Below are 14,352 nucleotides of genomic sequence, written 5' to 3'. Positions count from 1 at the left end.
GCTCATGATGTCAGCAGACAGCTCTGTGTTTCAAAAAGAAAAGAATGTCTGCTGTAGTATTCAGCAGCTAATAAGTACAGGAAGGATTAAGATTTTTTAATAGAAATAATTTACAAATCTGTTTAACTTTCTGGCATTAGTTGATTTACCTTTAAATATCCATGACTAAGGTAGAAAGGTCACATTCAGTAGCCCAGATATGTGAATCCACCTGAAACCAAAATTGAAACAAAATGCTGATCAGGAGTACTAGTGGCTACACAATTTTAAAACCTTTTACACTGCCCCCCTCGACATGTTTCACCGCAATGCGGCTTTATCAAGAGGTAAGTGGGCAAATTTGTGTAGCCACTAGTACTCCTGATCAGCATCTGGATTGCACTGCAGGCCTTCCAGGGCTGGGAACTCTAAACAATAGGCTGAACCAGTTGGTCAGCACATACATTCACACAGATAAGGAAGATTTATGTGGCACCTGTGATTTTAAATTAACCCTTCATGCGCAACTATCAATAAAGATTGCACTTTTATCATATTAGATGGTGTATGGGAAGAATGGGTACTGTTACGCCGAGCGCTCCGGGTCCCCGCTCCTCCCCGGAGCGCTCGCTACACTTCCCTCACTGCAGCGCCCCGGTCGGTTCCACGGACCCGGGGCGCTGCGTTACCACCTCCGGCCGGGATGCGATTCGCGATGCGGGTAGCGCCCGCTCGCGATGCGCACCCCGGCTCCCGTACCTTACTCGCTCCCCGTCAGTTCTGTCCCGGCGCGCGCGGCCCCGCTCCCTAGGGCGCGCGCGCGCCGGGTCTTTGCGATTTAAAGGACCACTGCACCGCTGATTGGTGCAGTGGTTCCTATTAGTGTTTACACCTGTGCACTTCCCTATATCACCTCACTTCCCCTTCACTCCCTCGCCGGATCTTGTTGCCCTAGTGCCAGAGAAAGCGTTCCTTGTGTGTTCCTTGCCTGTGATTCCAGACCTTCTGCCGTTGCCCCTGACTACGATCCTTGCTGCCTGCCCCGACCTTCTGCTACGTCCGACCTTGCTTCTGTCTACTCCCTTGTACCGCGCCTATCTTCAGCAGCCAGAGAGGTTGAGCCGTTGCTAGGGGATACGACCTGGTCACTACCGCCGCAGCAAGACCATCCCGCTTTGCGGCGGGCTCTGGTGAAAACCAGTAGTGACTTAGAACCGATCCTCTAGCACGGTCCACGCCAATCCCTCTCTGGCACAGAGGATCCACTACCTGCCAGCCGGCATCGTGACAGTAGATCCGGCCATGGATCCCGCTGAAGTTCCTCTGCCAGTTGTCGCTGACCTCACCACGGTGGTCGCCCAGCAGTCACAACAGATTGCGCAACAAGGCCAACAGCTGTCTCAACTGACTGTTATGCTACAACAGTTACTACCACAGCTCCAGCAATCATCTCCTCCGCCAGCTCCTGTACCTCCTCCGCAGCGAGTGGCCGCTTCTGGAATACGACTATCCTTGCCGGATAAATTTGATGGGGACTCTAAGTTTTGCCGTGGCTTTCTTTCCCAATGTTCATTACACTTGGAGATGATGTCGGACCAGTTCCCCACTGAAAGGTCTAAGGTGGCTTTCGTAGTCAGCCTGCTGTCTGGAAAAGCCCTGGCTTGGGCCACACCGCTCTGGGACCGCAATGACCCCGTCACTGCCTCTGTACACTCCTTCTTCTCGGAAATTCGAAGTGTCTTTGAGGAACCTGCCCGAGCCTCTTCTGCTGAGACTGCCCTGTTGAACCTGGTCCAGGGTAATTCTTCCGTTGGCGAGTATGCCGTACAGTTCCGTACCCTTGCTTCAGAATTATCCTGGAATAATGAGGCACTCTGCGCGACCTTTAAAAAAGGCCTATCCAGCAACATTAAAGATGTTCTGGCCGCACGAGAAATCCCTGCTAACCTACATGAGCTCATCCATCTTGCCACTCGCATTGACATGCGTTTTTCCGAACGGCGTCAGGAGCTCCGCCAGGATATGGACTCTGTTCGCACGAGGCGTTTCTTCTCCCCGGCTCCTCTCTCCTCTGGTCCCCTGCAATCTGTTCCTGTGCCTCCCGCCGTGGAGGCTATGCAGGTCGACCGGTCTCGCCTGACACCCCAAGAGAGGACACGACGCCGCATGGAGAATCTCTGCCTGTACTGTGCTAGTACCGAACACTTCCTGAAGGATTGTCCTATCCGTCCTCCCCGCCTGGAAAGACGTCCGCTGACTCCGCACAAAGGTGAGACAGTCCTTGATGTCTACTCTGCTTCTCCACGTCTTACTGTGCCTGTGCGGATGTCTGCCTCTGCCTTCTCCTTCTCTGCTGTGGCCTTCTTGGACTCTGGATCTGCAGGAAATTTCATCTTAGCCTCTCTCGTCAACAAGTTCAACATCCCGGTGACCAGTCTCGCCAGACCCCTCTACATCAATTGTGTAAACAATGAAAGATTGGACTGTACTATACGTTTCCGCACGGAGCCCCTTCTAATGTGCATCGGATCTCATCACGAGAGGATTGAACTGTTGGTCCTCCCCAATTGCACTTCTGAAATCCTTCTTGGACTTCCCTGGCTTCAACTCCATTCCCCAATCCTGGATTGGTCCACTGGGGAGATCAAGAGTTGGGGGCCCTCTTGTTCCAAGGACTGCTTAAAACCGGTTCCCAGTAAACCTTGCCGTGTCCCTGTGCTTCCTCATGTAACCGGTCTCCCTAAGGCCTATATGGACTTTGCGGACGTTTTTTGCAAAAAACAAGCTGAGACTCTACCTCCTCACAGGCCTTATGATTGTCCCATTGACCTCCTCCCGGGCACTACTCCACCCCGGGGCAGAATCTATCCTCTGTCCGTCCCAGAGACTCTTGCCATGTCTGAATACGTCCAAGAAAATTTAAAAAAGGGCTTTATCCGTAAATCCGCCTCTCCTGCCGGAGCCGGATTTTTCTTTGTGTCCAAAAAAGATGGCTCTCTACGTCCTTGCATTGACTACCGCGGTCTTAATAAAATCACGGTTAAGAACCGCTACCCCCTACCCCTCATCTCTGAACTCTTTGATCGTCTCCAAGGTGCCCATATTTTTACCAAACTGGACTTAAGAGGTGCTTATAATCTCATCCGCATCAGAGAGGGGGATGAATGGAAAACGGCATTTAACACCAGAGATGGACACTTTGAGTATCTGGTCATGCCCTTTGGTCTATGCAACGCCCCTGCCGTCTTCCAAGACTTTGTTAATGAAATTTTTCGTGATCTACTATACTCCTGTGTTGTTGTATATCTGGACGATATCCTGATTTTTTCTGCCAATCTTGAAGAACACCGCCAGCATGTCCGTATGGTTCTTCAGAGACTTCGTGATAATCAACTCTATGCCAAAATAGAGAAATGTCTGTTTGAATGCCAATCTCTTCCTTTTCTAGGATACTTGGTCTCTGGCCAGGGACTACAAATGGACCCAGATAAACTCTCTGCCGTCTTAGATTGGCCACGCCCCTCCGGACTCCGTGCCATCCAACGTTTTTTGGGGTTCGCCAATTATTACAGGCAATTTATTCCACATTTTTCTACCATTGTGGCTCCTATTGTGGCTTTAACAAAAAAAAATGCCGATCCCAAGTCTTGGCCTCCTCAAGCGGAAGACGCCTTTAAACGACTCAAGTCTGCCTTTTCTTCGGCTCCCGTGCTCTCCAGACCTGACCCATCTAAACCCTTCCTATTGGAGGTTGATGCCTCCTCAGTGGGAGCTGGAGCTGTCCTTCTACAAAAAAACTCTTCCGGGCATGCTGTTACTTGTGGTTTTTTTTCCAGGACCTTCTCTCCGGCGGAGAGGAACTACTCCATCGGGGATCGAGAGCTTCTAGCCATTAAATTAGCACTTGAGGAATGGAGGCATCTGCTGGAAGGATCAAGATTTCCAGTTATTATTTACACCGATCACAAGAACCTCTCCTACCTCCAGTCTGCCCAACGGCTGAATCCTCGTCAGGCCAGGTGGTCTCTGTTCTTTGCCCGATTTAATTTTGAAATTCACTTTCGGCCTGCTGATAAAAACATTAGGGCCGATGCTCTCTCTCGTTCCTCAGATGCCTCTGAAATTGAACTCTCTCCTCAACACATCATTCCACCTGACTGCCTGATCTCCACTTCTCCAGCCTCCATCAGGCAAACTCCTCCAGGAAAGACCTTTGTTTCTCCACGCCAACGCCTTGGGATCCTCAAATGGGGTCACTCCTCCCATCTCGCAGGTCATGCGGGCATCAAGAAATCTGTGCAACTCATCTCTCGCTTCTATTGGTGGCCGACTCTAGAGACTGATGTGGTGGACTTTGTGCGAGCCTGCACTATCTGTGCCCGGGATAAGACTCCTCGCCAGAAGCCCGCTGGTTTTCTTCATCCTCTACCTGTCCCCGAACAACCTTGGTCTCTGATTGGTATGGATTTTATTACTGACTTACCCCCATCCCATGGCAACACTGTTATTTGGGTGGTCGTTGATCGATTCTCCAAAATGGCACATTTCATCCCTCTTCCTGGTCTTCCTTCAGCGCCTCAGTTGGCTAAACAATTTTTTGTACACATTTTTCGTCTTCACGGGTTGCCTACACAGATCGTCTCGGATAGAGGCGTCCAATTTGTGTCTAAATTCTGGAGGGCTCTCTGTAAACAACTCAAGATTAAATTAAATTTTTCTTCTGCATACCATCCTCAATCCAATGGACAAGTAGAGAGAATTAACCAGATCTTGGGTGACTATTTACGACATTTTGTTTCCTCCCGCCAGGATGACTGGGCAGATCTTCTACCTTGGGCCGAATTCTCGTATAATTTCAGAATCTCTGAATCTTCCTCCAAATCTCCGTTTTTCGTGGTGTACGGCCGTCACCCTCTTCCCCCCCTCCCTACCCCCTTGCCCTCTGGTCTGCCCGCTGTGGATGAAATTTCTCGTGATCTTTCCACCATATGGAAAGAGACCCAAAATTCTCTCTTACAGGCTTCTTCTCGCATGAAGAGATTCGCAGATAAGAAAAGAAGAGCTCCTCCCATTTTTTCCCCTGGAGACAAGGTATGGCTCTCCGCTAAATATGTCCGTTTCCGTGTTCCGAGCTATAAGTTGGGACCACGCTATCTTGGTCCTTTTAAAGTTTTGTGTCAAATTAATCCTGTCTCTTACAAACTTCTTCTTCCTCCTTCTCTTCGTATCCCTAATGCCTTTCACGTCTCTCTTCTTAAACCTCTCATCCTCAACCGTTTTTCTCCTAAATCTGTTCCTCCCACTCCTGTTTCCGGCTCCTCGGACATCTTCTCTGTTAAAGAGATTTTGGCCTCTAAAAAGGTCAGGGGAAGAACTTTTTTTTTAGTGGATTGGGAGGGTTGTGGTCCAGAAGAGAGGTCCTGGGAACCTGAGGACAATATCCTGGACAAAAGTCTGATCCTCAGGTTCTCAGGCCCCAAGAAGAGGGGGAGACCCAAGGGGGGGGGTACTGTTACGCCGAGCGCTCCGGGTCCCCGCTCCTCCCCGGAGCGCTCGCTACACTTCCCTCACTGCAGCGCCCCGGTCGGTTCCACGGACCCGGGGCGCTGCGTTACCACCTCCGGCCGGGATGCGATTCGCGATGCGGGTAGCGCCCGCTCGCGATGCGCACCCCGGCTCCCGTACCTTACTCGCTCCCCGTCAGTTCTGTCCCGGCGCGCGCGGCCCCGCTCCCTAGGGCGCGCGCGCGCCGGGTCTTTGCGATTTAAAGGACCACTGCACCGCTGATTGGTGCAGTGGTTCCTATTAGTGTTTACACCTGTGCACTTCCCTATATCACCTCACTTCCCCTTCACTCCCTCGCCGGATCTTGTTGCCCTAGTGCCAGAGAAAGCGTTCCTTGTGTGTTCCTTGCCTGTGATTCCAGACCTTCTGCCGTTGCCCCTGACTACGATCCTTGCTGCCTGCCCCGACCTTCTGCTACGTCCGACCTTGCTTCTGTCTACTCCCTTGTACCGCGCCTATCTTCAGCAGCCAGAGAGGTTGAGCCGTTGCTAGGGGATACGACCTGGTCACTACCGCCGCAGCAAGACCATCCCGCTTTGCGGCGGGCTCTGGTGAAAACCAGTAGTGACTTAGAACCGATCCTCTAGCACGGTCCACGCCAATCCCTCTCTGGCACAGAGGATCCACTACCTGCCAGCCGGCATCGTGACAGGTACTTTATTGGGCCATCTTATGATGATCTATAGGAAATCATTTTGAAAATTAACCCTCCATACACTGGTCTCTCATTTTTTGGTATAACATTAATAAAATTAAGTTCAAGCACATCAGATTGATTCCCTGAATTGTCCGATAGAATATTATTTATGGCACCCCTAAATGGTGTTTAATAAAGATGGCAAGGTTTTTTCTGCACTATATTCACTATAAAAGTGTAAAGAGATTCAGTGCTTACTAATGTGTATTGTAAAATGGTGCATAAAAAAACAACAGCTTCTGTTATACAGCAATGTTGATGAGAAAAAAAAAAGGTTATGGCTGTTATGAATGTAGGATGGAAAAAAAATGGACCAAACAAGCACCCACATGCTGTAAATTCACATACCACATATTCTCTTTTGCGGATTTGTAATGCTGAATCACAGCAGTTTACAATATAAATTATGCGTATGAGGTTTTGAAAGCTCTAAACATGAGCTGTCTCACATTGCTGTCCTTTGTAAACTATTCTTGTTGGAAAACAGGTATAATTTCTAAGCTGAATTTGTTAGTGGGAAACAAGTTTCAGCAAACTTGTTCAGCAATAAAACAGTAATTGAAATGGCAACAACAAAAAAGAGTTAAGTTGTGCTGCTTAGCAGCACTAGTTAACTATTTCATTACTGGGTTGTTGCATAGCGCTCAGCCCAGCAAGATATTGCATGTTCAGTTTTGGTCACCTGTCCATAAAAGGGACACTGCGGAGTTGGAAAGGGTGCAGAGACGCGCGACTAAACTAATATGGGGCATGGAACATCTTAGCTATGAGGAGCAATTAAAGGAGTTACAATTGTTTAGTCTTGAGAAGAGACGTTTAAGGGGGGATATGATAAACGTATATAAGTATATTAATGGCCCATACAAAAAATATGGAGAAAAACTGTTCCAGGTTAAACCCCCCCCAAAGGACGAGGGGGCACTCCCTCCGTCTGGAGAAAAAAAAGTTTAGTCTCAAGGGGCGACACGCCTTCTTTACCGTGAGGACTGTGAATTTATGGAACGGTCTACCTCAGGAACTGGTCACAGCAGGAACAATTAACAGCTTTAAAACAGGATTAGATACATTCCTGGAACAAAATAAGATTAATGCTTATGAAGAAATATAAAATCTCATCCCTTCCCCAATATCGCGCCACACCCCTACCCCTTAATTCCCTGGTTGAACTTGATGGACATATGTCTTTTTTCGACCGTACTAACTATGTAACTATGTAACTATGAAAGCAGCGATCTTTACAGATCACTGCTTTACTGATTGCATTGCCAGGTTTGCGCAAGCCAAACCTGGCAATGTTCAAAAGTTCAGCGAGCTGCAGTTTCCCCAAAGCCAGTTTTGCCAGACTAGGCTCGCTCAACTCTAACTATTACATTTTACTTATTTGTTTTAATTCAGATATTGGTATTTTGCTAACTAGGCTACATTATTTTCTTTTGCAGGTCGTTGACAAGAAAGACTATGACGTTGAAAAGCTTTATAATGTCCCCATAAATGTAGTTGCAAAAATTAGCACAGCATACAAATAAAAGCATCAGAAAAAAAAATGTTTCTGTAAATTTTTCGTATTTATGTTGAAGTATTTGTCATTGTCACATTAAGTCTCTGACAATATGGATTGCAAGGCACTGTAATTCCCACTTTGGGGAGGAACAGTGCAGCCTAAGTCTAGAAATAGTCCGAAGAGTCCAATGTGAGAGGCCGGATGAATGTGAACTGTCCCATTCGAATGAATAGGATCAGTTCTATCATCAATTTCCCTCCTGTGCACGCCAGGGGGGAAACACCGCCGGACAACTGATATATGTGAAGGAGGCCATAGAGGTTTAAGGGGTACTCAGGTGGAAAACTTTTTTTTTTATCAACTGGTACCCGAATGTTAAACAGATTTGTAAATTACTTCTGGATAAAAATCGTAATCCTTTCAGTACTTATCAGCTGCTGTATGCTGCACAGGAAATTCTTTTCTTTTTAAATTTATTTTCTGTCTGACCACAGTGTTCTCTGCTGACACCTCTGTCCACATCAAGAACTGTCCAAAGCAGGAGCAAATACCCATAGAAAACGTATCCTACTCTGGACAGTTCCTGACATGGACATGTCAGCAGAGAGCACTGTGGTCAGACAGAAAAGAAATTCAAAAAGGTCAACACTTTCTCTGAATTATACAGCAGCTGATAAGTACTGGAAGGATTACGTTTTTTTTAAATAGAAGTAATATACAAATCTGTTTAACTTTCTGGCACCAGTTGATAAAAAAAAAAAAAAAAAAAGAAAGATGTTTTCCACCAGAGTACAAGTTCTATATTAATGAATCTAAATATGTCCCAATTGCTATCAATTGCTATTATTTATTATTATTTGCTATATATAACTGACCAACAACTGGCAAGTATTTCGGAAGTAGTTACTGTATGTGGCCAACTGCAACACAACCACAGTGCAACCTGACCATGTGGTTTCATTCTTATTAAAATATGGTCACTGTTTTATTCAGAATCAGTGGAATACATTTTATAGGTCCTGAATTGAAGTTAATCAGAGCTATGTTCGGGGAGCTCTATTCACAGAATCCATTCAACTGGGGAGACTTGAGCAGAGAAAAATATGCTGCAAGGGTTTTTTGCCGCTTAAATCCTGGTAATAAACTGACACCAGACAGAAGCCAGATGGACCCCCACTAAAGCCCATGGGATCTGTTGGGACATGTTTGTGTCTGTTGTCAGTTTTTTTCTGTTAGCTTCCACTGCTCCCATTTGCTCTGTCCATTCCCCTGATCTTCAATTTCTTCCTGTTTCTAAGTTGATCAAGGAAAGCAATTTTCCTCCAAAGGGTAACAGGACTCTCATGGCTCCTAGCAGACTTTCAACGAGGGTATCAAACAGAAATGAGTTGCAACATGTTTTGGGCCTAGGACTGCTTTCTTAGGCATGTCAGGTATTAGAAAAATAACCCCTAATTAAGAAAGTAATTAATCTCTAAAGTACCCAGAGTTAAGACACGATAACTAATACAAACATAATATATAAAAATATATAATATAACAATACACAACTGAATAATACATATACTATACGTAATACGTAAGGGAGTGGTTGTGGTGGACTTCAGGATAGCCTATGGGTATTGCTACAGGGTACTCAACATCTCATCTTACAGTTCATAGTAGAGCGTCTTAACTACAACATAGTGAAAAAGCAAGATGGAGCACTCACCAGACTTTCATATTAGGATATCTTTATTTCATGTAAATTAAAATCAGCATAGGAGCATAGCGGGGAGACAGAACAGCAGAACAAGGAGCATGGACAGAATACAGCTACTTGTGGGGAGCTATTGCATACAACAGTCGGTCACCTTGTAAGGGGTACAAATGATATTAGCAGCCCAGCAATATGTGCAGGACATACAAACCTACAACAATGACCACACTATGTAAAATACTATGACAGCAGAGAGATTTGTGCAGGACATCCTGCAACAACATATGCTGCCTCTCATGGCAGGGCTTTTAATTGGCATTTATCAGCAGGATAATGCTCCACTACAGGTTGTTAGTAGACATTTTGATTAAAAAAAAAGTAAAAAATGACCCAGTGGCCATGCTGCCTGACCAAGCCCGCACGCCCCACAGACAAAGCAGCACAGCAACAATGGCCACCACCGAGCACCACACCAGTGTGAACACCTACCATGTGCTCCCTGCCAGAGGGCTGGGAGAATACTAGGAGGAAACTCATATGCAGTCTCCTGCTAATTAAAAATGCCTGGGTTGAATGGGTGAAGCAGAGTGCTGGCTATGAAAGAGGGGAGAGTCTATGAATGTAAAACAAAAATAGAGAAACAGAAACATAGTCCCACATCCATCATTTGTATTTTGATGTACTTGCTTCTCAGCAAAAACTAACAGGTTGTTAGTATATATTTTGATAAAAAAAAAGTACAAGTACAAGCCCACTCACCATTTCAAGGTGTTTTTAATTAGCAGGAGACTGCATATGGGTTTCCTCCTAGCATTCTCCCAGCCCTCTGGCAGGGAGCCCATGGTAGGTGTTCACACTGGTGTGGTGCTCTGTGGCGGCCATTGTTGCTGTTATGCTTTGTCTGTAGGGTGGTGTGGCCCAGAGCCGGGGGCTTGGTCGGGCAGCAATGGGGCTGGCCACCCGGTCATTCCCCCGTGGGCTTGGTGTCGCGGAGGCAGAGGACGCCAGTGTTAGGTTAGGGACACACTCTGACTAAGTGGCCTTGACGTGGCAAGTTGGCTTGTACTTTTTGATCAAAATGTATACTAACAACCTGTTAGTTTTTAAAATTATGCTGAGAAACAAGTAGATCAAAATACAAATGGTGGATGTGTCGCTCTGTTTTTCTATTTTTGTTGTACAAAGCAAATGAGTTCATAGGAATATTTCCATCAGAATACAACAGTTCCTAGGCCTAACCTTTCACCAGATTTATTGCACATGGAGCATTTATGGTAGGTCAGCTTTGGCAATCTACAAATGTGCAGGATCTACAGGCCAAGCTGCAACCTGCTTGGACAGGACATCATATAGAACCCGTATGCAACTATGCCTAACTGTATCTCATCTTGTATCTAGGCTAGAAGTGGCACAACAGGTTGTAGAGTCTATATCAATTGTACAGTTTTCCCAAATAAACTTATCATTTCACTCTAATATTGCAATCTCTGACATATATCATCATTATATTTCCACATGAATGGTATATTTTCCTTTTTTTTCCCCTTCTCATAGTGAATTTTTATTTACTCTTTTATTATATGCATGAACAGGGTTCCATATTTCTTTAAACTATAATACATCTGGAATGTGCTTATGTGCGCCAAAGTTTTTAACCTCTTTTTTAAAAGAAGAAAAAAACAGCTTTAAAATATGCCAAAAACAGAGTTAAAATAATATGAATGACTAGGATTGTGAAAAAAAATGAAAAACACTGCCACGATTCTGATAGATGGCAAAAAATTATGAAATGGTCAAAATAATATATATAAACTTTGGTGCATGTTTGATGCATACAGATAATAAATAGAGTGAAATGTATATTACCATGTTTTACACAGGGCCTCTAAAATTTCACCAAACTTCTTCCTTGGGCTTCATTTTTCTGTCAATGAGTATACATTTGTGTAGAACATCCCATTATAAATCAATGGGCATTAATATGAAGTAGGTCCCCGCTTCAGCTTTCACTCTTCTGGGCAGACTTTCTACAAATTTCGAAGGTGTCTGTTGGGAATCCTGCCTATTCATCTGGAAGAGCATTTATTTGTTGTCAGACACTGATGTTGGATGAGAGGGCCTGGCTTGCAATCTTTATTCTAGTTCCTTTAAATGGTAATTCTCATTAAAACACATTTTTGTTATTGCACTTCTTATGGTAAATAAAAAAAATCTTTCTAATATACTTTGTTAAAAAAAAAGACACTTTATATGTTTTATTTGTGTTTAAAAAAGCTGCCACTAGGTGTCTCCCTACTTGTCTAGAGCACATTTTCCCCCTTCTTTTGCACAGACTTTGGACTCCTGCTGTCCTGGCAGAAGTCCAAAATCAGGAAATGCGAGGGGGTGTGTACAGCCTTATCCAATCATAGCTCATCTCACACACTGAACTGCTCATGGCTGTGTGTAGCAGAGTGAGGGAGGAAGTTCTCTCCTGCATGGCTTCAGATGATGTAACACCTGCTGGTTAATGCCCCTTCCCAGTCTGTGAGACTGAGCAGAAAATATAGAGCAATATCAAGGTAGAAAACTAAAAAATAATAAAGCAAGGGGTGGTTTATTATTAGAGATGAGCGAACTTTTCAAAAATTCGATTCGGCCGATTCGCCAAATTTTCCGGAAAGGTTTGTTTCGATCCAAATTTTTTTGTGGCAAATCTTTATTAAAAAAGGCTATTTCTAGCCTACATACAGCCTCTATAGGGGTATAGAACACTTTGCTGTGTTCTAAAATGCATATGGAGTGTGCTGGGTTAGTGAAATAATACTGTTATTCAGAATAACATGCAGATTACCGGCATCGCTTTTAGAATCACTACCGCACAGCAGCACAATGACAGAGCCTGGTGGTGGCATCAGTGTCAGGAGACCATATAGTGACTGAATGACAGCGTGGAGGTGTTGGCAGCATGAGGAGACCATTTAGTGGCTGAATGGCACAGCGTTGAGGTGTTGGCAGCATGAGGACACCATATAGTGGCTGAATGACACAGCTTGAATGAGGCTGAAGCATGAAGACACCATATAGTGGCTGAATGACACAGCTTGGATGAAGCTGAAGCATGTGGACACCATATAGTGGCTGAATGACACAGCATGGAGGTGTTGTCAGCATGAGGAGACCATATAGTGGCTTAATGACACAGCATGGACATGTTGGCAGCATGTGGACACCATATAGTGGCTGAATGACACAGCATGGAGGTGTTGTCAGCATGAGGAGACCATATAGTGGCTGAATGACACAGCATGGACATGTTGGCAGCATGAGGACACCATATAGTGGCTGAATGACACAGCTTGGATGAGGCTGAAGCATGGGGACACCATATAGTGGCTGAATGACACAGAATGGAGGTGTTGGCAGCATGAGGAAACCATATAGTGGCTTAATGACACAGCATGGACATGTTGGCAGCATGAGGACACCATATAGTGGCTGAATGACACAGCTTGGATGAGGCTGAAGCATGAGGACACCATATAGTGGCTGAATGACACAGAATGGAGGTGTTGGCAGCATGAGGAGACCATATAGTGGCTGAATGACACAGTCTGGAGTTGGCTGATGCATGAGTACACACCAGGGCTTCACAATCCATCCAAAAAAACACCACAATTTTAGAAATTTTTGAAAAAGATTTTGGATAGCGGGTGCTACCTATGAGAAAATTAGAAATTACCAGACCCAGGCCCCACAGCGGCATCTGTGACCCATATATTGCCTGAATGACACAGCCTGGAGTTGGCTGATGCACGAGTACACACCAGGGCTTCACAATCCCTCCAAAAAAACACCACAATTTTAGAAATTTTTGAAAAAGATTTTGGATAGCGGGTGCTACCCATGAGAAAATTTGAAATTAACCGACCCAGGCCCAGCAGCGCCATAATTTTTTTATTTGAAATTTAAAACAACCTTTTCGTGTCCCGGACCCCAGCGTGTGGGTATGAAGGACCAAATCCAACAAACCCTCACAGGGCTCATGTGGCCGTGAGATTTAGGCGAAACGCCTCCATTGCCCTGACCGGCCATTGTTTCCAAGACTTCTCGCCAAGGCAAACCATGTGAAGAACAGCGTGACACCGCCGTGACCTGCACACATGGAAGGGTCATTGAGACTTGTCCGGGCAGTGGAGGCGTAAGACACAGAAGAGGATGTGGAGGCGGAGTAGCACACTGTCGCAGGACCAACGGGCTGACAGAGTGTAGCAGGAAGCAGCATTGAGTACACACGAGGGCTTCAGAATCCCAAAGAAAAAACAACCATTTTTAAAATAATTTTAAGAATATTTAGGACAGCGGGTGCTACCTATATGTTACATGAATCACACACCCTGGAGTTGGCTGATGCATGAGTACACACTAGGGCTTCACAATCCCTCAAAAAAACACAACAATTGTAGAAATTTATGAAGAAGACTTATGGATAGCGGGTGCTACCTATGAGAAAATTTGAAATTCCCAGACCCAAGCCCAGCAGCGCCATCAGTAAACCATGTATTGCCTGAATGACACAGGCTGGAGTTGGCTGATGTATGAGTACGCACCAAAGCTTCACAATCCCTAATAAAAAAATTTATGACGAAAAATTTTACCGAAAATTTAGTGCAGTGAGTGCTCTCTATATATTACCAGAATGACGGAGCCTGGAGTTGGCTGCAGCATGAGGAGACCATTCAAATGAGTTGTTTTTTTTATTTGAAATTTAAATAAAAATTTGTGTCCCGGACCCAGCCGTGTGGGTACAAAGGACCTAATCTCACAAGCACCCACAGGGCTTATGTGGCCGTAAGATGTAGGCGCAACGTCTCCATAGCCCTGACTGGCCATGTTTGGTTTTTGTACCTTTGTTTAAGAACAAGCACATAT

The 14,352-nt window shown here is 45.3% G+C and overlaps 1 protein-coding gene across 11 annotated transcripts in view; it reads left to right on the top strand.

The window, feature by feature from the left end:
• The window catches only part of LOC130281734 (basic salivary proline-rich protein 2-like), a 41,442-nt gene extending 33,662 nt beyond the window's left edge, over positions 1-7,780 (top strand). For all 11 annotated transcript variants that reach the window (XM_056529300.1, XM_056529299.1, XM_056529298.1 and 8 more), the window contains one exon: positions 7,681-7,780. The gene's annotated coding sequence lies outside the window, so the exon portion shown is untranslated. The remainder of the gene's footprint in view (positions 1-7,680) is intronic.
• Positions 7,781-14,352: the final 6,572 nt, after the last annotated feature.

The sequence above is a fragment of the Hyla sarda genome, chromosome 7 (assembly GCF_029499605.1).
Source record: "Hyla sarda isolate aHylSar1 chromosome 7, aHylSar1.hap1, whole genome shotgun sequence".
Taxonomy (NCBI): Eukaryota; Metazoa; Chordata; class Amphibia; order Anura; family Hylidae; genus Hyla; species Hyla sarda.
Note: the sequence above shows the minus strand (reverse complement) of the source record. Positions and strands in the feature narration are given on the sequence as shown.